The sequence below is a fragment of the Hemicordylus capensis genome, chromosome 5, assembly GCF_027244095.1.
Source record: "Hemicordylus capensis ecotype Gifberg chromosome 5, rHemCap1.1.pri, whole genome shotgun sequence".
NCBI classification, from domain to species: Eukaryota; Metazoa; Chordata; class Lepidosauria; order Squamata; family Cordylidae; genus Hemicordylus; species Hemicordylus capensis.
Window position 1 is genome coordinate 73,357,032 of NC_069661.1, and position 25,073 is coordinate 73,382,104.

At 43.9% G+C, this 25,073-nt stretch overlaps 3 long non-coding RNA genes across 8 annotated transcripts in view; 1 reads left to right on the forward strand and 2 right to left on the reverse strand.

Moving 5' to 3' along the window:
* The first annotated feature begins 8,266 nt into the window (after positions 1 to 8,266).
* LOC128326937 (uncharacterized) lies at positions 8,267 to 24,552 on the forward strand. 3 transcript variants are annotated; one of them, XR_008308346.1, is made up of 4 exons: positions 8,290 to 8,383; positions 20,893 to 21,048; positions 23,252 to 23,625; positions 24,341 to 24,552. It is a non-coding gene; the product is annotated as an uncharacterized LOC128326937 (long non-coding RNA). The 3 variants fall into 3 exon arrangements; XR_008308347.1 differs by lacking the exon at positions 8,290 to 8,383 and adding an exon at positions 20,480 to 20,496; XR_008308348.1 differs by lacking the exon at positions 20,893 to 21,048 and having other exon boundaries at positions 8,267 to 8,383.
* Positions 8,866 to 9,523, reverse strand: LOC128326939 (uncharacterized). The gene is made up of 2 exons (XR_008308353.1): positions 9,285 to 9,523; positions 8,866 to 9,122 (listed from the first exon to the last, which is right to left on the reverse strand). It is a non-coding gene; the product is annotated as an uncharacterized LOC128326939 (long non-coding RNA).
* The window catches only part of LOC128326938 (uncharacterized), a 42,728-nt gene continuing 32,593 nt past the window's right edge, over positions 14,939 to 25,073 (reverse strand). For 2 of the 4 annotated variants that reach the window (XR_008308351.1, XR_008308349.1), the window contains 2 exons: positions 19,613 to 19,799; positions 14,939 to 15,121 (listed from right to left, as the gene is read on the reverse strand). This is a non-coding gene — a long non-coding RNA (uncharacterized LOC128326938). Of the gene's footprint in view, positions 15,122 to 19,612; positions 19,800 to 20,314; positions 20,360 to 24,306; positions 24,328 to 25,073 lie in introns of those variants that run through there. The other 2 variants (XR_008308352.1, XR_008308350.1) reach the window with 2 other exon arrangements.

Here is a 25,073-nt window from a genome sequence, read left to right on the forward strand (position 1 = left end):
ATGGGGGTTTAGTAATTGAAAAAGAGGTGGTTAACCTTGCTGCATGTTTACCAAGTTACAGTACTGGGAAGGGAGAGGTCTGAGGGTGAGAGAAAAGAGAAAGAGAAAAGCGTTTGTTATAGCTTCCTGAATCTAGCTGGGAAAATCCTTATCTCCAGGGAGCAAAAGCACAAAGTGAGCTCATGAGATGCCCCAGGGAAGTGTGGGGCACAGAATCTGGTGGTGGGGTGTAAATGCAAGGGAACCCCAGGCAGAGTGCGGTCTTGCAAGAGTGGGGGGGGGAGGAAGGGAGCATGATTCTATGTCTGAGAGAGTTTTTATAGGCAAAAACATACCCTGAGGTGTTTTTTTAATTGTGTTATGTTAACCACCCAGAGATGAAAGTTTGGGCAGTATATAAATGTGATAGATAGATAGATAGATAGATAGATAGATAGATAGATAGATAGATAGATAGATAGATAGATAGATAAAATGAATATTGGTTATTGATTAAGTTCTGTCGGGTGGCTTCCCTGTATGCTCCTTTAGACAAATAAAATTTTATGAAAGAGTGATCGCTTTGGCAATCACCTGATTAGAGATGGGACGGGGACACATTCTGGCATATGCCTGCTGGTTCTGAAAACAACAGGGATGTACCCGGTAGTACATGGGAGGAAGATTGCTCACATTCCTTTCCCTTTTGTCTCTTTTCAACTCTAATTAGGTCTGTCCTGCATATCGCTCTCGCTCTCCCCCCCCCCGCCCGCAATGCTCATATGCAATCAGAAAGGGCACCTTTTGTCAGGAATGCAAACAAAAATGTGTTTCTCTTCCAAGCAGGCTAAGCAAAGAAAATAGATGAAAGGCTGAGTTTTAGAGGTACACTGAAGCATCCCCAAAATATCATAGTGGCCGTATCTAATAACATGGATCTGATTGTCAACACATGGATGACAAATAGATGTTGTCTACACTTGAGTTTTTGTTTTTTTTTAAACCCTGTCTGTGTCTCCTAGGATGTACTGTGAATTGGGCATGTATCAGACTGTACTAAACATACATCTCACATTATTAGAGGGAGATACCCAGACCCATGGATACACGGGGACATAGTGGTCTCATTTCTTCCCTTCAGAAAGTAGGCTAACAAATGTTAAAAAGAAGGACAAAATCCCCCAAATGGCATGCTATTGTGACTGGAAAGGATACCACTCTGTATTATATCCCACCTTCCACAGTATACAGGAACTAGTTGTCATGCAGTTGCCCATTCAAGCACTGACCAGACCCAGGTCTGCTTCGTTTCAGCAGTATTGCTACCCCATGAGCCTTCGGACCACAGCTCCAGGACCACAAACTTGTTGGGTTCTTACGTGTTTGTTTTTGATGTGAGCTCTTACATCCTTGAGTTGAACAATAGACAAAGCTTAGTTTCTAAATAACAGAAATAATATAATGAGGCAGGTCTCATGATCCGTGAGACCCACTTTTGCTAAAACGGCAGGGAAAGCGGGCTAAGCCCTCTCTCCCCGCAGACGAGCGGGCAGGGAGCCCTGGGTGGCCGGATCAGCCGCCCACACGATGGCTGACTCCGTGACTGAGCCAGCGGGGGTGGGGGGAGCGGGGGCCGCGTGACCCCCACAAGCCCCAGGATGCCCTGTGCGAGCACACAGGGCATACTGGGGAGACCCCCAAGCCGGGAGGTGGCTTTTCGCCTCCCGGTCGGGGGTCTACTTGTGAGTAGGCATGGCACGAAGCTGTGCCATGGCTACTCACAAGCCTAAAAAGCAGGTTTGCTGGAGCGCTCGCTCCGCAAACCTGCTTTTTAGCAGGGGTTCTCAAGCGGGTTACCCACTGCGAGCCCAGTGGTTCTTATGACCAACAAAAATCGGGCTAGGCTCTACTAGCCCGATTTTGTTGGTCGTGAGAATCGCCCCAATGAGTTTTTCCAAGGAAAGTTTGTAATGACTACACACTATTGAAATCTACAAATACAACAAATATTTATGTACGACTTTTCAACAAAAGTTCCCAAAGTGGTTTGCAAAGATACAGATAAATAAATAAAATGGCTCCCTGTCCCTGTCCTCAAAGGGCTCACAATCTAAAAAAGGGACATAAGATAGACACCAGCAACAGCCACTGGAGGGAAGCTTTGCTGGGGATGGAAAGGGCCAGTTGCTCTCCCCTTGCTAAATAAAGAGAATCTCCACTTTTAAAAGGCGCCTCTTTGCTCAGTTAGCAGGGGATCTACAGTAGATGCTGCTTGTGACTAACTTAAGTTGCATTAATTTCAGTGGAACTTAGTGATGAGTAACTTTCTTGGATACAACCCAATAATAACAGAAGATTCTAAGGAGTTCACAGATTATAATGCTTGTGTAGCTCATTAGCAAAGTTATCATAAGCACTATCCAGCAGGTAACTAAGGCAGTGGTGTCCAACAGCACTTTTCCTTTCTATGGAAGTGCTAGCTAAAGGGGGAAAGTATTTAGTACATTTCTAAGTACTGGAGCAATGAAATATCCCCAAAATAACATCCACAAATGATTTCAAAACTCCCTCTCCCCACAACAAATACATAAGGACTGGGTTGCACTATAAATTGATTATCTGAGAAAGCTTTCAGTCTACTTCCTTTCACATCATAATGTTCATTCCTTTTAGGAGCTTGACAGATTGTCCTAGCTGTTCCGCAGAGTCAAATTGGGCTCCTATTCGATTATTCTGAACAACTTATCTTTGTTCCCATAATCACATCTGATTTTAGGATTAGGTTCTGCTAAAAGGGTTCCAACATTTCCCATCCCCTAATAACATGTGAAAAATATATCTTGTCTATGTTTCACGTATGTACCAACTAAGATTAATGAAATGCAAGACAAGTAACATTTTCACATATCAATACAATAAATCTACTGGGCTCACAAACACCTTTTGATATACCTGAAGTAGCTCTTTGAACCCCAAGCCATAGGAACATAGGAAGCTGCCATATACTGAGTCAGACCATTGATCTATCTAGCTTAGTATTGTCTTCACAGACTGGCAGCAGCTTCTCCAAGTTGCAGGCAGGAGTCTCTCTCAGCCCTATCTTGGAGAAGCCAGGGAGGGAGCTTGAAACCTTCTGCCCTTCCCAGAGCAGCTCTATCCCCTGAGGGAAATATCTTACAGTGCTCATATGTGGTCTCCCATTCAAATGCAACCATGGTGGACCCTGCTAAGCTAAGGGGACAAGTTATGCTTGCTACCACAAGACCAGCTCTCCTCTCATATTTTGCATTCAGTATTATACTTGCAAAGTTGCAGAAGGAAAGTTTATCTTTAACAAGTGATGATGTCAAGACAGAATAAAAAAATCAGCTATACATGTATCAATGGACATCCAATGAATAGTTAGCAAAAAAAAAAAAAAAAGGTTGAGTAGTACTTTTTGAAATGTAATTCTAGTGTTGTATTAATCACCGTTGTAGTGTTGTATTAAAGTAATAAAATTATTGTATTATTTTATTACAAAAGCACCCCAGAATTACTTATACATCACATAGCTACAGATATCTTCTATAATATTTTATGTGAAGTATTTTACTTCCATCTGCCATGGATTTATTGCTTGATTGAGACATACTTATGAAGGGTATTTACACAGCATAATGGCTTGCAACGTCATTTAAAACAAAACTTTGGTAAAAGTAAAATGTCTAAACAGTCCTTTATTTTGGCATTAAGAAATAATAACACTGAAATAAATCATGAACAGTTCTCAAAACTTTCAATTTAAGTTTCAACTTAACGCATACACAATTTGAATAATGGAAATTTCAAAATGAAAAGCAACCCATTATGTCATGAGTTTTATCCAGCTTTAAATACCCCCAAGCATCTTACGTGAGAAGTCTCAGTTCAAAAATATTTTAAGACCAATACATAAACCCCTAACAATTACTTTGCAATGGAAACTCTGACATATTGCCATGTCCTCACTGTTGAACTTTTCTCTGTGTACCACATACGAGTTACACCCATTGGCCAGAGTCATTACTGGCTTATTGCTGAGATTTTGTGCTGATTGAAAGAGTTGCCAATGATAACAGAATGAAGTGAAGGGAGAACGCAGGAGGAAGTACTTCACGTTAGATACACACAGGCCATTGTTACAGTGACCACAGTAGAAAGCATTAGGAGCCCAATCCAGAGAAAATTAGATTAACCTAAATCTTTTGAAATGGATCGGAATGAAATGTTTCCCTAAGAACATAAATTCCATGTATTTCAATGAGATTTGTAATCCAGGGTTAGGCAGATGTATTTGTATCTCACTAAATTTTAAGGTGCAAATAGATGCATATATGCCAGTTATAAACTTGGTATTTTGAATGTGATTGTGCGACATTTTCCCCTTATGGTCAATGTTCTTGCAATGAGGAATCACTTAGAAACTGAAAAAGCAAGAATAAAAATAAAGATCTTAAATAAAATAAAGACCTTCCTTTGCTTTTAAGGAAGATCTAAATATATCATTTCTATCCACTATTGCAAGTGTTTATCGAAATTGAATAAATAAATAATAATAATAATAATAATAATGTATCTGTGTCTAAATTATATTTATCTTTCATCTCTCAAATACTGTATTAAGATATACTGCTTTGTCCTTTCGCATTGTAATTTGAGTGTGCTTTACTCGAGTTTTGTTTGCTCATATTTATTTATTTATTTAAAACATTAATTCCCCTGCCCTTCAAGTGCAATACTGCTTGGGACCGCTCACAAAATTAATAAAACAGATAAAACAATATAAAAATGTAACATTGATAAAAAATTAACTCAAAGCAGGACCCAGTTAAAACCAAATTTAAAAGCTGAACATTAAACAACTCTTTTTGTAACAACTTTGCAAGTTAAGAATCATTTCACTGTGGGAGGAATAGTAATTTGAGCCTCTGTTCTGCCTGCAGTCAAATGGACAGGATAAGTTACTTCTTGACAGAGGTGAAATTTCAACCCAGGCATTCCAGGTCCAAATCCAACACTGCACATACTGGAACATCTAGGAAAACCCACAGATTTGTATAAGATTGTGTGTGAACTTAAATATACTTTTCCTCATTAGTATGTGCAAAGATTGGTCAGAAGGCCCATGATGCAGTTCTGCTACTGGAGTGAAACAGGTCTAGTGCTATAAGTGTGTTGCCAACAGTCCTGTACTATATAGGAAGTCCTGTATCTGAAGCAAAAGTCACTTGCAGAACATTGTTTTCCCCATATTATTGGCAGAGCCTGGGGCAATCCCTCATCCCTCAATGCATTTGCATGGAGCCCTCAGAAGTCTGGGTGAAGTCCAGATTATAATGTAAAACAAACAACAAAGTTCACAAAAGAAGCCCCAGTTGTTTTGTAAACTTACAGGACAATTGACTTGGTTTATTTACATTTTGCTAATTGTTGGCTTGTGCGGCAAGCTGGAGGGGGGTGGTGGATGTTGTGTGTGTGTGTGTGTGTGTGTGTGTGTGTGTGTGTGTGTGTGTGTGTGAAAACCTGGGGGATTCTCTTAATTTTTCACCTGACACTTGCTCTCCCATGTCTAAATGGGATGGTCTGTGTGAACAAGGAGCTTTGTGAAATCACAGGGTTTGTGCTCTTTTGTTGTTACAAATGCATTGCTACTCAGGCTTCTGATTGCCCATGGGATAACCCCACCCCCAGATTATCTCACCCCCAAGACACTCCCCCCCCCCACTGGCCTTGTGTCCCTTATTCAGGCAGTGGAATGTTGGCAACCCTAGATAAGCCATCTGGACAAGAGACCCCTGGAAACCATATGGACCCACTCGGATCTCTTTGGAGGAAGCATAGCATATCTGCATTCCAACCAGATGCAGTTACTAGCTATATTCACTTCACCATTTGGGGGGTGCTTCAGTGTACTTCTCAAACTTAGCCTTTCAGCCATTTTCTTCCCTTAGGCTGTTGGGAAGAGAATCACTGGCTGCATTCTAGATGAAAGGTTGTTCTGGCCAGGCATCTCCCTAGGTGCCTGTCAGGTCATTTGCAAATGACTGCAAGGGACTAAAGGAGAAGCCACTCTCTGATTGCATTAGAGCACAGGCAGAGAGAGATGCAGAATAGCCCCAATTAGAATTGAAAAGAGGCAAAAGGAAAGGAATCCAAGCCCACTTCCCTCTATGATAAGCTCAAGACTGTGCACACCTTTTAAACCCCATTTCCTCCCTCCTGTTAGCAAAAGTTAAACAAGTATATGTCAGAATGCTTGATGTGTCCTCCTCCAAAAACCTATTCAGCAGATTACTTCAGCAATCATCCTTTTCAGAAAACTTCCTTTGTCTATTGGAGCCACCGGCATAAGCTAATCAATAAACAATATCAGTTCCAGCCTTATCAGAAGCTGGAACTCCTGAAGTCAGTAAATTCCTGGAGGAGACAATCTATCAGTCTCCTCTAGCCTTCAGTTAAAGCCTCAGGTTTTTGCCTATAAAAACACCCCTCAAATATGGGATCACGCTTTTGCCAGAGCCTTTGCCCCCTGCAACTGCCATCACACTTTTGCAAGCCCGCACTCTGCCTGGGGTGCCCTTGCATTTGCACCTCACCATCGGACATTGTACCCCACACTGCCTTGGTGCACCCCAAAAGAACTTGCTTTAGGCATGAGGTCCCCTGCAGAGGATCCCCACAACCAGATTCAGGTAGCTATCACTCTCTTCTTTCATCCTTAAGGCTCTATCCCAGTACTGTAACTTGATAAACATGCTACAAGATTAACCATCCACTTTTTTCATTCCCTGTACCCTCTTTATCCCTCAATTAAATAACTTTGTTTTTGAAGTCACGTCTCCATCCTCCTTATTCCCCTTCCAGTGCATCAGCTCTGCAGTCACAATCTTGACTGCGGAGTCAAGACTTGAGTATTTTCTTGCTGTTCATGGGTCTGCACCCATTTGGCACCAATTTCCTCTGCTTTATGCAAAGCATAGAAATGGATTGTGGCAGTAAATGCATATCCAGAGGACCCGAATAATAATGATAATGCCACACAAATGGCTGAGCCATCTTCTAGGCTAGGAGGTCATGCCCCTAATTGAAGGAAGAGACAGAACTATCAATAGGTTCTATTTTATGCCCCAAGATCCATTCGTATTTCAATCAGTAGCACAAATGTCAAGGAGGCTGAAGAGTGTGGAGTCAGCACTTTGCCAAACTCTGCATCCTTGGGCAAAGGATGTTGAATGGTAAACAGTATTCTGAGAACAGTGAGAAGGAAACATGAGTGACAGTGATGTTCCCATTGGCAGAAAGCGAGTGGGGGACACAGTACTTTTAACATGCAAGAGACTTTTGGAAATTAAGCAGTAGCATGTAGGACTTAAATGGCACAGAGGGGGTTACTGCCATTGGGGAGCTGGCCAATCGTGTCGTCACAGAGCTGGCAATCGTGTGGGCAGCCGATCCGGCTGCCCAGGCTCCCTCCCTGCTCGTGTGCGGGGAGAGCAGGCTTAGCCCGTTCTCCCTGCGCAGCTCCTGAAACCGGGTCTCACTGATTGTGAGAACCCGCTCATGGTGTTGTTGGTGTAGGTAGGAACATAGGAAGCTGTCAGATACTGGGTCAGACCATTGGTCTTTCTAAACACGGGAACTCATTTTGGTAAGAAACACCTAGCAAACTAATCAGCATTTTAATGGGTACGTATCATAGGAACATAGGAAGCTGCCCTATACTGAGTCAGACCATAGGTCCATCTAGCTCAGTATTGTCTTCACAGACCGGCAGCAGCTTCTCCAAGGCTGCAGGCAGGAATCTCTCTCAGCCCTATCTTGGAGATGCTGCCAGGGAGGGAACTTGGAACCTTCTGCTCTTCCCAGAGCAGCTCTATCCCCTACTAAGGGGAATATCTTACAGTGCTCACACTTCTAGTCTCCCATTCATATGCAGCCAGGGCAGACCCTGTTTAGCTAAGGGGACAAGTCATGCTTGCTACCACAAGACCAGCTCTACTCTCCAGGTAAAGGTCTTTTGTCAGGCAAGATGTGGAAGCGTGACACATTGGAGTTAAATGCCAAGAGGTATTTTGTGAAAGATAAGCACCGGTCCTACTTCTGGCTCTCTCCACTTCAAAGCTGTAATGAAGTTCTTGCACTCATTGAGCGTAAAGCTCTGGTTCCTATGTTTTGCAGCTCCTTGTTTAGCAAAAAGTTGCAAAGCCTTGGACACCTCATATAGCTTTGCAGTGATTGGCTGGCTCTTGCCCCCAGGAGTGCCTGTGTTCCAGGGAAGCTAAGAAGGAGGAGTCAGTCTGCCTGGTGGAACTGAGCCATTTAACAAGCAGCATTTTTTTTTTACTGCTCTTTGGGAGTAGGCCCCAAGGAGCTGGTAATTCAGGTTGGTTAGTTTCATTATCCTCTGTGGTTTAATGTGTGGTGGTGTTGACTTCTCTTTCCCTCACTCTTTTTCAAACCCAGGCCCTTATCACTTTGCTAAAATTAATCACCCTTTGTTTTTGTAGCTGTAGTTGTTTGTTTGGTGTCTCTAATCCCAATACTCCCCACAGCCTACCTGTTCAGGGTATGATGTTATGAACATCATACCCCAGAGGGTAGCTCTGGGGCTAGTGATCCTACCCCCATCAGGAGCTCTGTTACAAAACTGAATTATTATTTTGTTGTTTAAAACATTTGGATATCTGGATGGAGAGTCTTGTTTCTCCTCTAAAATGATTCCTTACTGGAGTGTTAATGTGTTTTCATATGGCTTTTCTTGCTTACACTGACTTGCACAATTTGATTCCTTTGTTTTTCCTAGTAAGCAAATTTCACCATCATTTTTAACAGATTGCATTTAAAAATGCAGTGATATGTCCGAGATCCAGAGAATGAAACAGGGTGAGTTTATTGACAGCCAGACAGACATATCTTGCTCCTATCATGGACGAGGCGCTGGATCTTGTCTTATTTCCCTCAGATCATGATCTGCTGATGTCCCCTGTCATGGAAGATGCCTGGTGGTGATACACTAGATTGTAGTGATCAGAGATGGAATTTTTAAGTAGGGAAAGATATTCACTGGGAATTATTTTTCCCTCCTCTCCAGTAGTAGTATGTGGCACAGACACGGACGAATCCTATCCAAAACAAAGACAAAAAACCATTATTAAAACTTGGTTCCTTCAAGTATACAACATGGTCACATCATCTTAAATTCATTTGATATTAGCTCCTGTTCCAATTGTTTACAAAGCATAATATGACCAGCCAATGTAACACATATAACACCTAATAATTACCTTTCTTCTTCTTCAGTGGTGCTTCATAGATTTTCCTGCACTTCTTGTTCCTCCTGCTTGGGGGAACTTTGCGAAACTTACACGCTGATGCTGGACTACTTTTGCGGCTTGACATCTTCCTTGAGGTTTCAGGATTCCAGGAGCAGAGACATAATCTTTTGGCCTTGTGAGGCCAAGCTGTCTACTCTGATGTTACATGAGTTTCTGAAGAAACTGGGCCTGAACTCTCACTTTTATTAAATCTGGAACAATGCAACTCATTGTTACAGTGTCCCTTTGTTTACTAAAACATGACCATATATAGTAATAACCAGGGATTGGTGGGGAATTATAGGTATGGTTGTTGAAGTCCATATTTTGTTGATCTCAACAAAACATTTTCCTGAATTTTGTTTGTACTGTTCAAAGTCCAGTGATTAAGAGTTGACACTGACTTGACCTGTCTTAATCAATCAATCAACCAACAGAGTATGCAATGCTCAGGTTTAAAGAGGGGAACATTAAGCTCCTACCAACGTAATTGTCATGCAATAGAAAAAACTAGCTGGGCCAGGCACAGAACATCTGCGCCTCTAGTTTGCCGCCACTTCCCCCGCCGCCCCTGCCCCTGTTTCCCCCCTGCTCACGCCGCTACCCCTGCCAACTCCCCCACCTGCCCACTCACCATTTTCTTCCCACCCGGCCTCTACCACCTTCTTCTGCCCGCCCACCTGCCAGCTGGCCAGCTGACTACCCACTGCTGCTGTTCACCACCGCCATTTTCTTCCCTCCCGCCCATCCCCATCACTTTCCGACCGCTGCTTGTGAACTCTCGCAAGAGCTGCCACGCATGGGATTAGCGATGGGTACGCCTAAGATATCTATCTTATCCTATCTATCTATCTATCTCCCAGGACATCATGTATTTTGATATGTTTGATAATACAACTGGGCTAGGGCCATGGCAAGTATAAATCATGGTATGTTATCTCTTTGTGAGATCACAGTGCCTACATCTGTCAAAATGAGGAAGCATTTCCCCTTCTTCATCTTCAGTTATTGTGAGTTATAATTCACTATTAGGTCAATGTCAGAGGTCAGCATCCTCAGGCTGAATTCTGACAGTTGCTGAGGGTCCTGGACCTATTTGAAAGGCTTGCTGCTTATGCCTGATCTGAGGTGTCAGGGATCAGTAGCAGACATTTCTGAAGGCCTAGGGCACATCCTGTGATGATGAAATGACTCTCTTGGCTGAGTCACCCTATTGCCTCCTGTTTCCCATTTGTATGTTCAGCAATTCTGCTGCGCCCTCTACTGGTTCCAGGTCTCCTTCTCTGCCCCCAGTGCCTCAGCTCGGGGCATGGGATTCAGTCTCTGCACAGTTCTTCATCCTCTGGGGATTCTAATTAACCTTCCTCCTTCTAGGGAGCCAAGGCTTTTGCTGAGTTGCTATCCCTTCCTGTTTATCTTTGGCATACTCCACAACCTCCTTAGATAGCCTGGTACAGTCTGCAATCCCATAAGAAACCTCCGGGCTCTGCCTCATTCCAGGGTTTCCCTTTGTTCCCATGATCCTTCCCCCAGCCTGTCTGCCTTTCTTGACAATTCCTCCCCTCTTCACTCTCTCCCAGTCAGTTGCACACTTGCAGACACATTATGTCAGTTCCACCTGGAAGTCAGTAATAGGCTTGTGGTGAGTATTGTGCCTCATGTCGTGCCTCTAGGGCTCCCAGAGAGGCTGTGCTATGATAATACAATATTTAGAGTTGGGAAGCCCAGAGAAAGTGGCAACAAAGCTCCTGCATTATCTTCTCTCTCCTATCATATCCACAAACCGGAGCTTTCCCCCAGAGGCCTTTGGGCCAAAGCTCCCATTTGCAAGGAGAGGGTACCAAGAGGAAGCTGTAAACACCCCATGAACCTTAGGAGGTTGCCCAAGTGGAAGAAGGCCCACAGTAGGGATCAATGTTCCCTCATGTGTGTGCGTCCACATTTTTTGATGTCCACTCAGTTAATTTTAGATCCCGCTCAGGTTGAATCAGGAATGCCCCACTCTGAATGCACATGCGCACACACTGTCTTGATACTGCCACCTAGAACAAAATTCATTCTGCACACAGATGAAAAAAATTAGAGAGAACACTGGTAGGGATATGCTCAGAACGCGATTCAGCATCCGAATTGCAGCACAATCCCTTTATTATTTATTTATTTATTCATTCATTCATTCATTCATTCATTCATTTAATATACTGCCTTTCCAAAAATGGCTCAGGGCAGTTTACATCAAAATAAAAATAAAACAATTAAAATCAAAACTAAAGCAATTAAACAATTAAAATCCTTTAAACATTAAAATCATTAATATTAAAATCATTTTAAACCAACATTAAAAATGTAAAGCCATAAATCTAATTAAATGCCTGGGTGAATAAATGTGTCTTCAGTGCCTTTCTAAAAGTTGCCAGAGATGGGGAGGCTCTTATTTCAACAGAGAGCACATTCCAAAGTCCAGGGGCAGCAACAGAGAAGGCCTGTTCCTGAGTAGCCGCCAAAATCGAAGGCTTAAAAACCCTTTAAAACTGAGGGCTTACCCAGCCCCTTTTGCGTGGAGAAGAGTAAGTCCATACCTGCTCCTCCTCCACTTGCTGCTTCCGTATTCATGGTGCATCCTCCCCCGCCCCGCTATGATGTGTGGGGTGTCTCCCAGCTGCACCTGCACAACACTGGCACACACATGGCCACCGTTAATGCCGGGATTGTGCAGTCAGCATTGCGCAGTCAGCAACCATGCTGACCACGCAAATGGCCACCACACATGCATGGAAGCCATGTACGTGCCGGCATCGTGCAGGGGCATCTGGGACATGCCCCGCTGGTGCGCAATCATAGCTGGTGGGAGCACCATGATTACGGAAGTGGCAAGCAAAAGAGGGGCAAATATGGACCTGCTCTCTTCTGTGTTAAAGGGCTGGGTAAACCTTCAAAGGGCTGGGTAAACCTTCAGTTTAAAAGGGATTGTGCTGCAATTCGGATGCCAAATGGCATTTTGAGCATATCCCACAGAAAGCACCTGCCAAGACCCCCTTAAACTTGGTGCCAGTCCTGTTCACTTTTTCAGTGAGTAGATTTCTGCAGCTAGTTATGTTATGACAACCTGCACAGAGCCATACTCTAGCTTCTACCAAGGCGCAGTCAACAATTAAAGTATAATTTCTTACACAGTCTACTCTGTGCATCCGAGACTGTTGCACTAGGCTACTGGTGTACCCAGTACACACCCACTGCTTGTATACATATGTGTCTGTACACTCCGTATATGCAGTCTTTGATCATTGCAATTAGCTTGGTAAGAGGAGATTATCAGGAGGAGGTACACCTGGATTGATGTACCATCCAGCACTATCTTCTCCTATGATAGCTGGCATGGTCAAAGCTGAAAGCAATGGCAGTGCATACCCTAGGTCTTGTTTATCACCATTTTGCACCAGTGATAGGGCAGCACTGTGTGTTGATGTTTGGATTAAATGGTGTACAAATTGTTCTCAAGGATAAAGCTGTATGAACTCAGCAACATCTGTCTGATTTCCTGAATGTTAGAAATACAGTAAATATAAATATTCCATCATTGTGATGATTCCTAAACACTCTAGTCTTCTCCGTATTTGCTGCCAACATTTTAAGAAGTTCTGCAATTCCAGTGTTTCCATCCATAGAATAAATGCATATGAAGTGGATCGGGTAGAACAATACATAATTTCCATTATGAAGAATATCCTCTTGGTCTCAGTAATACAGGACTATTTTTAACTTGGGTCTGGAGTTTAAATAACCTGGGATTTATTTTATGGTATGTGTGAAATTAAATGTTGTTTTTGGAGTCACTGAAATACAGAACATTAAAGTCATTCCTTGCCAACCATGGTTTTCCCAACTGCAGTTTGAGTCTCTGCAACTGGGAAATTGCTACCGGTCTTGTCAACTCCAACTTGAGTATATGTGATTCTCGTGGGATTTTATTTGCGAGAGGCATGATTTTTGTGGGCAAGAGAGGCAGGGAAGAGAGGAGGGAAAGGCAGAGGAGAGAGACAGGGAAGAAGTGGAGAAGAGATAAAGAGATACGGAGGAGAGAAAGGGAGGCAGAAGAGTAGAGGAATGAGAGAGAGAGGTGGAGGTGAGAGAGAAGCATGTTCTGCTCAGTGCAGAATGTGTTGGGGGAACTTGGGAGATATGTGAGCCAGCGTGGTGTAGTGGTTAGAGTGCTGGACTAGGACTAGGGAGACCCAAGTTCAAATCCCCATTCAGCCATGATACTAGCTGGGTGACTCTGGGCCAGTCACTTCTCTCTCAGCCTAACCTACTTCACAGGGTTGTTGTGAGGAGAAACCTAAGTATGTAGTACACCGCTCTGGGCTCCTTGGAGGAAGAGTGGGATATAAAATGTAATGATGATGATGATGATGATGAGATGATGATGTGTTGGGGGCTGTAATGGGTGCTTTCACTGCTGTGTTTCCACTGTGTGCTGCTGGGGGGAGCCTCCATGTGCTGAGGGCTGAAATGGGTCCTGTGCTCTCACTGCTGTGTTTCCACCGTGTATTACAATTGATGCCAGGGGTGCAGGCAGAGAAAAAGCTTGAGCAGCTCCTCACTTACATTCTTGCAGAATAAATGAAAACCAATTTTTGGGTGGGAGAACAAAATTTGGGGGATTGAAGATATGGGTTATTGGGCTTGGTGGGGGGAGTTCAGTAGAATGAGGGGGTGCCTAAAACACTTGCAGGAGGTCTGCACCCGATTGATACTACCACAAAAGAAATGAATACACTCCAAATCCCACAGCTGTGAAGTTTGACCATAATTTTATATAAACATAATATGTCAGTTGACCAGTCTTGTTACATTTGTATTGATATTTCTTCTAGCTGAGACACATTAAGGCAGTTCACATGATCTCTAAGAGGCATCTGGTGGGCCACTGTGTGAAATGGGATGCTGGACTAGATGGGCCTTGGGCCTGATCCAGCAGGGCTGTTATTATGTTCTTATGAGAAGAATTTTCCAATTGCACTGCCAATTTTCGATCATTTCTTAGCAAACAACTAGGTAGGACGAAGGGGGAGTTATTGTCTGTGAGACAAGTGCCGAGAAGAATGGGTTTTCCTCCTATCTCATTAAAGTGCTGGGTAGGACAGCACCGTGTCACAAACGATCACTCCTCCCTCCTACGTAGCTGCTTGCTAACAGACGACTGAAAATCAGGAGTTTACACAGCTCCTGAAGCTGAGTAGGAAGCTTGTCCTGCCCTCTTTGTGATCATGTGAGTTGCCTTATTACTTTCCTAAATTCCGAGTGGAGGCACACTTGACCAGAAGCATGCACTTCATAATTCTCACAGGGAGGCGCAGCAAAATCCCGCTCCGAGAGATTACCCACGATGTCTTTGTGTGGGTTGCTGTTCTGAATTTGTAGTGGAAGACTCAGCAAGGTACTTTCCTGGCAAGTCTGATGCATCTCTATGCTGGCTGTGATTTGAATACAAAAACAGAGCAGAATTGTTTGCTCTCTTAAGAGCCTGCTCGGAAGGAACCACGTTCACAGCCTAACAGGAGTGTGTTAATTAATTCATTTTGCACATGCATATCTTTATAAGGAGACACACACACAAAGCTCAGTGGCTTTCAGATGGTTTATTGCCCAACATGTTGCAACTGCTTGTGCTTGGTGCTTCTGGCTACTGCCATGATCTTGGTCTCATGGTCTGTTGGTTTATGGGAATGGCACTTCTGCTTCTACTCCAGGAAGTGAAGGAGACTAGGAGGTAGCTGAGGCTCTCCGGTAATGGGATTGGCGTCTGCCTATATTCAACAAAAAGAAGGGAATTAAAAGGAACAAATGCAATCATCCCCACTCCCAAATCACCCTTATTTTCCCTCATGAAGGAGTCCTATTACCATGCTCTCCATTCATATAATTCATAATGATTTTGCCCCTTTGCCCAAGGTCAAGAACTGTGGACCTTGCTTTGGTTTATGTGCTGATAAAAAGCCACAACAAAAACAATGGGCCAAGTTATTTGATACTTCTGTGTCCCATACAGTCAAAAGAGGGGCACAACAAGGACATGCCTATCCTGATGTCTGTCACAGAAGTCTGAACACCCTTCCAGCACTTTCCTTTATTGTGTGGGAGGGCTATTAGTCCAAAAGGCAGCTTTGCATGTGACCTACTAGAATTGGGATAAAGAGATGTGCCAGGAGGACGTTGGAATGTCTGCAAAAGATGTCACGATGGGTACACTCTCGGTGCATCCCCCTTTTGATCATGTGGGCTGGGTAGGTATTGTCCAAACCAACCCATAGTGAATCACATAACCATTTTTTCTTCCTCAGCCTTTCAGCCAGTCAGCTGCCTATGCAGAGATCCATGACAGGATTCTGAAATATAGAACATTGTTCCTATACATTGGAGGAGAGCTGGTCTTGTGGCAGCAAGCATGAACTGGCACCTTAGCTAAGCAAGGTCCACCTTGGTTTGCATTTGGATGGGAGACCTTGGTTTGCATTTGGATGGGAGACTACATGTCAGTGCTGAAAGGTATTCCTCTTAAGGGAAGAGCATATGCAGGCTTCCATGCACAAGGTCCCAGGTTAACTCCCTGGCATCTCTAGGTAGGGCTGGGAGAGATTGCTGCCTCAAACCTGGAGAGCCGTTGCCAGTCAGTGTAGACAGTACTGAACTATATGGATCAATGGTCTGACTCGGTATAAGGCAGCTTCCTATGATCCTATGAAATCAAACCTTCTGCTTTTCTTAGGATTCTTGTAAGATCACAATTCATCCTCAGGGGCCTAACAAGCTAGATGAGATCTCTTTGGACTGGTTCAAACTCTGTAAAAACTCCCCACAGAAAACATAGAAGTCATTTGCACAATCAAAAACTATGTTCTACCCTGATTTGGTTGCTGTGTGCGTTCCCAGTTTTCGATTGTGTGGCAGAAAGGCAGGCGGAAAACCTGGGTAGAAGTGATTGTGTGGAAGCAAGGTAGGAGGAAGAGCTATCCAGGTTTTCCTCCTGCCTTGTGTCCACATATCCAAAAATTGGGAGCGCACACAGCTCCCAAACCCAGGTAGAACACAGGTTTTGATTGTGCGAATGATCTCATAATCTCACAAAGGACCAGTTTAGATAAGCATCAGCTGCAACACACCCGCAGGACAGGTTCATGTTGAAGAGAGCACCTGCCCTGATGTCATTGGTGGATGTCCCAACATGCGTGTTGTGGAGTAATTCAGATGAATAATGGTTAAAGAATATCCTGACAGAGAATCAGGATGTCTTCTAGTGATCTCAGGTTGAGTAGAGTCTCAGCATAACCCTGTCCTGATCACATGATGTAGCTGACATTCGTCTGAACTGGCTCTTTGTGAGATTATGTTTTTTGTGGCAGGTTTTAAAAGAGAGTTTTATTTTTAGGGTTCACTAGTAGGGGAATTAAGAAATTTCAGTGGAGATGGGGGGCCAAGGCACCCAGAAAATTTCACAAGCCTGCTGCTGAATGTATGCAAGACTAAATTCCTAAATAAATAAGTAAATAAATAAAAATAATAGTAGTCTAAGTATCTAGACTACTTAGTCATGACTAAGCATCACTGAAATCAGTGAAATCCCTTATTCATGACTAATAAGTCTCACTAAATTTCAGTGGCTGACATTCTGATTAAATTACTCTATGGAAGACCTACTGAAATTAAGTAGCCTTTTACAGTAACTCCTGGGTAGTACTACTGAGTAACTTGATCTGGATATCAGATAGTGAGGTGATTCATACGAGCAAAGTGAAGCTCCTTGAGGTGGTGAGCAGGGAGCCATCCCTGGGCGGCCGGATCGGAAGTCTCAGTAAGTCCCTGGGAGACCCCCGAGGCCAAGAGGCTTGTTGTAGCCTCCCTATTGGGGGTCTACTTGCGAGTCGGTGTGGCGTGGTGCCACGCCCCATTGGCACACAATCAACCAGATGGGGTTAGCAGAGCGCTTGCTCCACTAACCTCCTTTAGAGGGGTGGGGTACCTACTGAAGTTTGCTGTCGGGAGCCGCTTAACTCCTGTGGCAGCACACAACCGCGGGATAGCGGGCCCCTCATTTAGCCTTGACTATTTTGGTTGGGATGCTCCCTGAATTTTAAGAGCATATGTTTACGATAATGTTCATGTTTATTTACGTTTATGATAAATGACCTCAGTACAGAAGTACATCTGCTGGTCACCTCCAGACTTGACCACTGCAATGCGCTCTATGTGGGGCTGCCTTTGTACGTGTCCACAGCAAAGATTTTTTTTTTTTAAGTGTACATGCTCTATTCTTGAAACAAATGCACATGTTTGAAATAAAAAAAATAAATAAGAGATATGCTCCTGAAAAATAATCACACAGGATCTGAAACAAGATTTGACATCTGTGTAGATGGGGCTGTAGCTCAGTGGTAGAGCATCTGCTTTGCATGCAGAAGGTCCCATCTCCAGGAACATTCCCAGATGGAGATTTTACTTTGTTTCAAATCAGAGAACACTCCATACAAGGTTCAGGGTTTTCATTGGGCATTGAAGCTTAGTCCGATTTATTTCCCGGATGAAATAATCCACTTTTTGTATCTTTGTTTCTTTGTTTGTTGATGTTCTAATATACCCCTTTGCCGCATTTCAGCCTCCAGTCTGGGAATTTATTTATTTATTTATTCTTTTAAAAAAATAAAAATAAAAAAATACCGCCCTTCCGAAAAGGCTCAGGGCGGTTTACAATTAAAAACAGAAACCATTAAAACCAATAACAATTAAAACAGAGATATAAATATTAACACCAATTTAAAAACATCTTAAAAAACAATTAAACTAGCGTAACAATTAAAACCCTAAAAATCAGGTTGGCATTAAAACAATTAAAACTAATTAAAAACCCTAAAAGTCCAGGCCAAACAGATGGGTTTTTAGGGCTCTCTTGAGGGTCAGTAAGGAATTAAGATAACGAATTTCTGCTGGGAGTGCATTCCACAGCCTGGGAGCAGCCACAGAGAAGGCCCGCCTCTGAGTCGCCACCAAACGAACCGGTGGTAACTGGAGACGGACCTGCTCAGATGACCTTAACATGCAGTGGGGATCATGTAAAAGAAGGCACTCTCTAAGATATCTCAGACCCAAGCCATCCAGGACTTTAAAGGTAATAACCAGCACTTTGTATTTTGCCTGGGAACATACCAGCAGCCAGTGTAATTGTTTCAAGACAGGCATAATATGGTCTCTCTGGGTTTCCCCAGAGACCAATCTGGCTGCTGCATTCTGAACTAATTGAAGTTTCCGGACTATGTACAAAGGCAGCCTCACATAGAGCGCATTGCAATAGTCAAGCCGGGAGGTTACCAGCTGATGCACCACTGTTTTGAAGTCATCCTCTTCAAGGAATGGGCGCAGCTGTTGAATCAGCTGAAGCTGATAGAAAGCACTCCTGGCCATGGCCTCCACCTAAGATACCAGGGTGAGGCCTGGGTCCAGGACTACTCCCAAGCTGCGCATTTGCTCCTTCTGGGGGAGTGTAACCCCATCTAGCACAAGAAGATCTAACTCACCCCTCAGATTCTGAGCCCCCACAATGAGCACCTTCATCTTGCTGGATTCAGCTTCAATTTTTTATCCCTCATCCAGCCCATTACTGCCTGTAGGTAGGCATTTAGAGAATGAGTGCCATTTCCTGAAGATGAAAAGGAGAAGTAGATTTGGGTGTCACAGCATACTGATAACACCCAGCACCAAATCTCCTGATGACCTCACCCAGCGGTTTCATGTAGATGTTAAAAAGCATTGCTGACAGAATGGAGCCCTGAGGGACTCCATACAACAGCTCCTGTTTTGAGGAGCAACTGTCACCAAGTTCCACCATCTGGAATCTACCCGAGAGATAGGAACTGAACCACTGCAAAGCAGTGCCCCCTATCCCCAACTCCCCCAGGCGATCCAGAAGGATACCATGGTTGATTCCCCGATAAAGGTCATCTATCAGGCCGACCAAGGCTGTCTCAACCCCATAGCCAACTCTAAAGCCAGTTTGAAATGGGTCTAGATAATCAGGAATGCACCTGCTAGGACTGGGAAAGCTTCTGCTTAAACACCTGGAGGCAGAACTGAGCTAGATGGACCAATGGCCTGACTCTGTATAGTGCAGCTTCCTGCGTTCCTAAGATGCAATAGGTTTCCCCTCCTGAAATGTGCCTGTTTGAAATGAGTCTGTTTTTACCATGAATGATTTGTTTCAACAATTTTTGATGGGCCTCCCAGAAGAATCCAGTTAGTGGTTTCCCCACCTGTTTTACCTCTCCGCCTAATTCTTCTGGCGGGTACTCTCCTGCGATGTCTTGCTCTTCTAGTACGACGCACTCTTCTGCTTCGGTAAGATCTGCGTGACCGCGCCATTGCTTCTTTTTAAGGGTTCCAATCTCAGCAGAGCTACACATTCAGTCGGTCATCTTCTATATGATGATTGATGTTGTTCTGACCAAGCACAGAAAATAAGTTACAACGGGCCTTTTGTGGCTGGTTATTATGCATTATAAGTGTTAAGATTATTATTGGCTTGTACAGGTAAAAAAAATAAGAAACAGTATCCAAAATGGTTTCCTAAGACCTGTATTTTCTCAAGAATGCTCTGCAACATGGTCCATTACAGTTTAAGTATTCAGAGTCTCAGCTGAGCACACACAGTCTCGCTGAGGCACTGCAAGTTCCGTACTAAGAAATCACAGAGGTGGGTTGTTGTTTTTTAAATTAAAAGCAGCTACAGGAGGAGGAGTCAAAGTGAGAAACTGCACAAATCTTCCAGTCTAAATCCCCACTTAACACCAAAGCTGCTATTTGCTCCTCAGACAGTTGCTTGAATTAAAAAAAGAAAAGAAATAAATCTGCAGGATGTATTTGATAGATCTAATAGATCTCCCAACATCTCATCTAGTTACATCTTCTATACATATTTTTAAACTTTAATGGAGCTGCCATTCAGTAGAGCTTACCTATCACCATCTGCAGCACCACTGAAGGTCGAGCTGTTATGTGAGTTACTAGGGAACTATGAAATCATCATAAATGTCACATTATGATGTCATTAACACCAAGACAAAGCAAAATCACCTTTCAGTCTGTTGTTTCCTCTCAAAGAGATAATATTTTTCATTATCTTTGAGCTGGATGAAATGTAATTTAACTTTTTTGTAATTCTGTACCAAGTGCAGTTCAGCATATAATATAATTAACAACAATACAACATGGCTTTAAAACATCAGACAACATTGTACAGCCACAAAGAGAAACAGGCGAAACCCAATTGCTTTCAGCCAGCATCAAATGCTTTTTTGCTAACTTGGCAAAGAGGCACCTTTTACCGTGGTGATTCTCTTTATTTAGCAGGGGGAGAGTAACTGGCCCTCTCCACCCCCAGCACAGTACCTCCAGTGACTGTTGCTGGTGTCTATCTTATGTTTCTTTTTTAGATTGTGAGCCCTTTGGGGACAGGGTTCCATCTTTGTTTGTTTATTATTTCTCTATGTAAACCGCTTTAGAAATAGAAATATTTGTTGTTGTTGTTTTAAAGGGCTTTGATCAGCTGTTAAAATGCAAGCAGGGAGATGGGACATGAACTGATTGCATATTCCAGAGTATTGGCATGGCTAGAAGGAAGGGGCAACTCTGTACTTTCATCGTCTTCACCTCTAAGGAGGTCACTCACTGGCATCTCCCTGCAGCTCTGGTGAGGAACATTTGGAGGGAAGCCTTCTTGAATGTGCATGAACACTCATCTATCTGGGGCTTCAAAAGCAATCATCAGCACTTTAAATGAGATACCAAAACATATAAGCAGCAGCTAAGTTGGGCCAAAACAGGAGTAGAACAGAGTAGGAGGGATTCTTGTAGACCAGCCACCTGTTTGATGCACGAAATCCAGAGCTAAAGCATAAGAACAGCCCTGCTGGATCAGGCCCAAGGCCTATCTAGTCCAGCATCCTGTCTCACACAGTGGCCCATGAGATGCCTCTGGGAAGCCCACAAGCAAGAGGTGAGGGCATGCCCTCTCTCCTGCTGTTGCTCCCCTGCAACTGGTATTCAGAGGCGCCTCTGAGGCTCTGGAGGTGGCCTATAGCCACCAAATTATTAGCCATTGATAGACTTGTCCTCCATGAATTTTTTACAGCCCCTTTTAAAGCCCTCCAAGATAGTGGCCATCACCATGTCCTGTGGCAGAGAATTTCATAGATAAAATATGTGCTGTGTGAAAAAGTACTTCCTTTTATCAGACCTAAATTTCCTGACCATCAGTTTCATGGGATGGTCCCTGGTTCTAGTGTTGTGGGAGAAGGAGAAAAATTTCTCTGTCCACTCTCTTTACTCCATGCATAATTTTATATACCTCAATAATGTCTCCCCTTAGTCACCTCTTTTCCAAATTTAAGAGCCACAGATGCTGTAGCCTTGTCGCATAAGGAAGGCTCCAGGCCTCTGATCATCTTGGTTGTCCTATTCTGCACCTTTTCCAGTTCTACAATGACCTTACGATACGGTGACCAGAACTGTATGCAGTACTCCAAATGTGGCTACACCATAGATTTGTATAAGAGCATTATAATGCTAACATTCTCATTTACAATCCCCTTCCTAATGAAGGGGATTGAAAATAAGCATGGGATTGGCCTTTTTCACAGCTGCTTGGGCAATGAGTTGACATTTTCAATGAGCTGTCCACCACGACCCTAAGATCTCTCTCCTGGTTAGTCTCTGACAGCTCAGATCCCATCCATATACGAAGTTGGGGTTTTTTTTTTTGTCCCAGTATGCATCACTTTACACTTGCTTACACTGAGCTACATTTGCCATTTTGTCACCCACTCCCCCAGTTTGAAGAGATACTTATGAAGCTCCTCACAATCTGTTTTGGATTTCACTACCCTAAGTATTTTAGTGTCATCTGCAAATTTGGCCACATCACTGGTTAACCCAACTTCCTCATCCTCAACAGATGACTGCCCACCCTCTGCTTGAAGACCTCCAGTGTGGAAGAGGCCACCTCCTTCCTAATAATTGGTTTCATTGCTGAATTGTTCTTATGCTTAAGAAGTTTCTCCTAAGGTTCAACCAAAATCTACCTTCCCTTAATTTAAGCCCAGTAGATCTAGGCCTGCCAGGGGTGTAGCGACAGGGAGGCAAATGGAGACATTGCCTCTCCAAATAAAAATTCTGTCTCTCCAAATGAAATTTTCTTTGAATACGCAGATTCCTTACTTGTGGGGAGGGGGGAGATAAAAATGTAGGGGAAGCTGGGCTCTGCCCTAGTCCCCACCCCCCACTACAGGTCTGAGTGTTGCTGGAACAGATGTCTACTTTGGAGCATCAGCTGCCCGCCACCATCAATGCCCCTGGAGCTGTTGATGTCTTCTCCTCCTTCTCCATGTTCCAGCCAGTCAGGGGCAAAGATCAGGACTCATGATGAGCAATGCAGGAGCTTTGGCAATGTGCTACTACACTTCCTAAGTTGCATTGCAAGAACCCATATGTGCCAAAAAAATTGGAGGATAGTGTGTGTGTGTGTGTGTGTGTGTGTGTGTATATATATATATATATATATATATATATAGAGAGAGAGAGAGAGAGAGAGAGAGAGAGAGAGAGAGAGAGAGTGAGTTCACAGGGGAGGCTTGTAATTAGTGGCCTAAATACAAATTGAAGTGGGGCGGGGAGAATTCATCCATTCTGGGTTTTTATTCACTGGTTTGTTTTTGTTTTTTAATTTGAAGATGTATTAAATAATGCTAGTGTGTTCTTAATTATTTAAATAAGTTCTCTTGTGCCCCCACCCCCAATATGTCACAATTGTTAAACAGCACATCTGCTTTATGCTTATTTCTTTTTATTCTGCTAAATGTTCAACTATCTCATCTCTCTATCTGATCATATTTCAGGGTAATCTGTTAGCCTGTTCAGGTTACCAAATGATCCATTAAAACAAGTTAACCTGATGAACAGATACTGCCTGCCCATGTATGATCATGCTGAAGACACAGAAGTTGCCATGTTGGCTGTGTGATCTCATAATTCCAGAACCCTTTAAATAAAAGTGCAGCAGGTAGCAGAGTTTCACAGACTCGAATCCCACCCAGAGGACAAGTTGTGCTGGCTTCAGCTGGAAGACATGCTTCTTTTCTAGGCCTCTAGCACCATCAGAACCCTGAGAAGATGACACGGTGCAACTGCAGGCCCCCTTCCCTCAGCAGGCGCAAAAGGAAGGGTGCTGGAGGCCAGAGGAAAGGGAGAAGAGGAAAGAAAGGGAGAAAAGGTAAGAAGTCATCCTCATGGCTTTCTCAATGAATAATGGAGTACTGGACTTGGTAACTTGGGAAATAGGCATTTGAATGCAGGCAGCTAGTTTGCCAACATGAAGTTTTATCTATGCCCCTTCTTGGCACAGATGCATTTGTTTGCTGATTTCATTAATATAATCAGTAGACAATGAAGCAATTCTCACAACCAGGAGAAATCCAGCAAAGGGACGCTAACCCGATTTCTCCTGGTCGTCTGCTGCCACAGGAGCAGCACAACTCCCGGCAGCAAACTACCAAAACCACCCCTACCCTTAAACCAGGTTAGTGGAGTGAATGCTCTGCTAACCGCATTTAGTTGCTCGTGTGCTGCCATGGCATGGCTCCACACCGCGGCAACACACAGGGAGACGTCTGCCTGGAGGCTAAAATAAGCCTCCTGGCCTCGGGGGTCTCTCCAGAATCCTGGGCATCCTGGAATTCCTGGGGGCTGGTCAGTCCCTGATCCCCACAGCCCTCACCAGCTCCGTGACAGAGCCAGTAGTTGTGTGGGCAGCCAATCTGGCTGCACGAGACTTGGGGGCTACTCATGTGTGGGGAGAGCGGGCTAAGCCCACTCTAACCACACAAACCCTCCTGGCGCTTCACATGGGTTGTGTGAAGTGCCTCATTATGTTTGTGTTTATGGGGGAACAAACCTCTTCCAATATGTTGTTCTCGTTGTTTCCACAGTATCTGTAGCTCACACTGTGTACTACTACAGGAAGGTAAAATAGCCTTTGTGAGCCTCCCTTTTCCAACGTGCAGCAGTTTTGGAAACATCAGCCGACACCGACAAGATGATTTCTGCCACAGCTCCACCAAAGTCAGATGGACTGACACACCAAGATGCTGAAGTCCTCCAGAGAGCAACAATTTGTCATTAAACGTGAAGCTGCAATGTCCTTTCCGACTGGCCTGGTTACTTTGTCAATTCTTGTTAAACTGGGGAAGATGGAAGAGAGGGCAAAAGCTCTTGGCAGTTTTTAAAGGGCTTACGGTGGTTTCACAAAGGTCCCCCCCATCGAAACAATTTTTACACAACGCGCCCTTTCTTACGATCAGAGACCCAGGCGGAAGGGCACCCAGAGAGGAAGCTACAGAAGCTTACTACTTTCCTCACAGATGACTGGGTCCCTGTTGCTGGACAATCTGCTGCTACCTCAGGCAGTGCAGAGTTGTGGGGCCCAAAATGTGTCATACTGACCAAGAGAAATCACACATTGCATCATACAGGAAATCCCACAGTGCACCCTCAGTGACGGGTGGGCACCCTTCAGTGTCTCAGCATTGTCTGAAAGCGCTGACACATGGTCAGTTAAACAGGTTTAAGGGAGCACTTGCTCCCTTTAACCTTGTTTAACAGCTGGGCTTTATAGCTGGGTCTGCCACTGAGAGCAGCACAGCTCCCAGTGGTTCTTTCCAA